The following is a 3968-nucleotide window of genomic DNA, read 5'->3' as shown; positions in this document are numbered from 1 at the left end:
ATCATCGTTGTATTTCAACTATAAGAACATTAATGACCAACATTCGAAAAACCCACCCACTAGCCAAAATTGTCAACAATTCATTCATTGACCTCCCAGCGCCATCTAACATCTCTGCTTGATGGAATTTCGGGTCCTTATTAGGAGTATGCTTGATTCTACAGATTCTAACAGGTTTATTTCTAGCTATACACTACACATCGGACACGGCCACAGCTTTTTCATCGGTCACCCACATCTGTCGAGACGTTAACTACGGCTGAATTATCCGCTATATACATGCAAATGGCGCTTCCATATTCTTCATCTGCCTATTCATACATGTGGGACGAGGCCTATACTATGGATCCTATGTATTCATAGAAACATGAAACATTGGAATTGTACTACTATTCGCAACCATAGCCACAGCATTCATAGGCTATGTACTGCCGTGAGGACAAATATCATTTTGAGGGGCAACTGTAATCACTAACCTTCTCTCCGCCATCCCCTATATCGGAACCAACTTAGTAGAGTGAATCTGAGGTGGCTTCTCAGTAGACAAAGCAACCTTAACACGATTCTTTGCATTTCATTTTATCTTTCCATTCATCATCGCAGCTCTAGCAATAGTACACCTCCTATTTCTACACGAAACCGGATCCAACAACCCCTCAGGAATCACATCAGACTCAGACAAAATTCCGTTTCACCCCTACTACACAATTAAAGATATCCTAGGAATCCTACTCCTGCTCCTAGTCTTAATATCACTAGTTTTATTTTCACCAGACCTATTAGGAGATCCAGACAACTACACCCCTGCAAACCCCCTAAACACCCCTCCACATATCAAACCTGAATGATACTTCCTATTCGCCTATGCCATCCTACGATCTATCCCTAATAAATTAGGAGGTGTACTCGCCCTAGTATTCTCCATCCTAATTTTAGCATTCATTCCATTCCTCCACACATCTAAGCAACGCAGTATAATATTCCGACCCCTCAGCCAATGCCTATTCTGACTTTTAGTCGCCGATCTTCTCACTTTAACTTGGATTGGAGGACAGCCAGTTGAACACCCTTTCATCATTATCGGACAGGTCGCCTCAATTCTATATTTCACCATCCTATTGATTCTAATGCCAACAATTAGCGTTATCGAAAATAATCTTCTAAAATGAAGAGTCTTTGTAGTATAATCATTACCTTGGTCTTGTAAACCAAAAATGGAGAGTAGTCGCCCTCCCTAAGACTCAAGGAAGAAGCTCTTGCTCCACCATCAGCACCCAAAGCTGAAATTCTTCTTAAACTATTCCCTGACACCCCCTACATTCATATATTGGACCACCTCTACTGTGCTATGTCAGTATCTCCAAAAAATCCTTCTTTCCCTCCCCTATGTACGTCGTGCATTAATGGCTTGCCCATGCATATAAGCATGTACATGATATTATATCTTTACATAGGACATGTCTAGTCCAATTCCACAACCCATTGATCCTCAACAGTAACTAGATGCATATCACTTAGTCCAATAAGGGCTTAATCACCATGCCTCGAGAACCATCAATCCTTGCCTGTAATGTCACTCTTCTCGCTCCGGGCCCATGCTAATGTGGGGGTTACTATCATGAAACTATACCTGGCATCTGGTTCTTACCTCAGGGCCATGACTCTATTTATTCCAATCCTACTAATTCTCGCAAATGGGACATCTCGATGGACTAGTGACTAATCAGCCCATGATCACACATAACTGTGGTGTCATGCATTTGGTATCTTTTATTTTTAGGGGGGGAATCTGCTATCACTCATCTATGACCGCAACGGCACTAACTCTAACTTATCTTCTGCTCTCAGGGAATATGCCCGTCGCGGCCCTAATGCAGTCAAATAACTTGTAGCTGGACTTATTCATTATCATTTATCAACTCACGCATAAAATCAAGGTGCTATTCAGTCAATGGTTTCAGGACATATAATTCTAGGACACACGTGTGTACACGTACGTACACGTGTGTACACGTACGTACACGTGTGTACACGTACGTACACGTGTGTACACGTACGTACACGTGTGTACACGTACGTACACGTGTGTACACGTACGTACACGTACGTACACGTACGTACACGTACGTACACGTGTGTACACGTACGTACACGTGTGTACACGTACGTACACGTGTGTACACGTACGTACACGTGTGTACACGTACGTACACGTGTGTACACGTACGTACACGTGTGTACACGTACGTACACGCGCAAGACATTAAGTTAACTTATACAAACCCCCCTTACCCCCATAAACTCATGTCATCTATTATACACTTATTTATGTCCTGCCAAACCCCAAAAACAGGACTAAGTGCATACAATACTCACAAGCTTTATTTAAATTGTATACAAATGTATTGCTACTCTAGTTAACTTAACACAACAGTCTTACACGCATTCGATCTCGTGGTCTATCTATAGATAGCATCCCCTTTTTTTTCCTCTCATATTTACTATGTATTTTATTTATTATACACACTACAATTTCAGTATAAGTTAATGTAGCTTAATTAATAAAGCAAGGCACTGAAAATGCCAAGATGAGTCGCACGACTCCATAAACACAAAGGTTTGGTCCTAGCCTTCCTATTAGTTCTTAGTAGACTTACACATGCAAGTCTCCACGCCCCAGTGAGAATGCCCTTAAAATCAGCAGTGATCTAAAGGAGCAGGTATCAAGCACACTCTTAAGTAGCTCATAACACCTTGCTAAGCCACACCCCCACGGGATACAGCAGTGATAAAAATTAAGCCATAAACGAAAGTTTGACTAAGCCATACTAAAAAGGGTTGGTAAATTTCGTGCCAGCCACCGCGGTCATACGATTAACCCAAACTAATAGGCCCACGGCGTAAAGCGTGTTTAAGATACCTTTGCACTAAAGTTAAAACTTAACTAAGCCGTAAAAAGCTACAGTTACCATAAAATAGACCACGAAAGTGACTTTATAATAATCTGACTACACGATAGCTAAGACCCAAACTGGGATTAGATACCCCACTATGCTTAGCCCTAAACATAGATAATTTTACAACAAAATAATTCGCCAGAGGACTACTAGCAATAGCTTAAAACTCAAAGGACTTGGCGGTGCTTTATATCCCTCTAGAGGAGCCTGTTCTATAATCGATAAACCCCGATAAACCTCACCACCCTTTGCTAATTCAGTCTATATACCGCCATCTTCAGCAAACCCTCAAAAGGTAGAATAGTAAGCACAATCATTTTACATAAAAAAGTTAGGTCAAGGTGTAACTTATGGGGTGGGAAGAAATGGGCTACATTTTCTACCCAAGAACATTCCACGAACGTTTTTATGAAATTAAAAACTGAAGGAGGATTTAGTAGTAAATTAAGAATAGAGAGCTTAATTGAATAGGGCCATGAAGCACGCACACACCGCCCGTCACCCTCCTCAAGTAATAAGACACAACCATAACCATATTAACTTAACTAAGACACAAGAGGAGACAAGTCGTAACAAGGTAAGCATACCGGAAGGTGTGCTTGGATTAATCAAAGTGTAGCTTAACTAAAGCGTCTGGCCTACACCCAGAAGATTTCATTACTTATGACCACTTTGAACAAAAGCTAGCCCAACTAACCCCAAACTTAAGTATCACAGACATATAAAGTAAAACATTTAGTTAAATAATAAAAGTATAGGAGATAGAAATTTTAATTGGAGCGATAGAGATAGTACCGTAAGGGAATGATGAAAGACATCTTAACAGTATTAAACAGCAAAGATTACCCCTTTTACCTTTTGCATAATGAACTAGCCAGAAACGACTTAACAAAGAGAACTTAAGCTAAGCTCCCCGAAACCAGACGAGCTACCCATAAACAATCTAAAAGGATCAACTCATCTATGTAGCAAAATAGTGAGAAGATTTGTGGGTAGAGGTGAAAAGCCTAA

At 40.7% G+C, this 3968-nt stretch overlaps 1 pseudogene; it reads left to right on the top strand.

Annotated features, from left to right (window-relative positions):
- Positions 1-2612: 2612 nt before the first annotated feature.
- LOC144309733 (18S ribosomal RNA) lies at positions 2613-3567 on the top strand (annotated as a pseudogene).
- Positions 3568-3968: the final 401 nt, after the last annotated feature.

This window comes from Canis aureus, unplaced genomic scaffold (genome assembly GCF_053574225.1).
Source record: "Canis aureus isolate CA01 unplaced genomic scaffold, VMU_Caureus_v.1.0 ptg000208l_RagTag, whole genome shotgun sequence".
Taxonomy (NCBI): domain Eukaryota; kingdom Metazoa; phylum Chordata; class Mammalia; order Carnivora; family Canidae; genus Canis; species Canis aureus.
The sequence above is the reverse complement of the archived record's forward strand: the minus strand, read 5'-3'. Positions and strand labels throughout refer to the sequence as shown.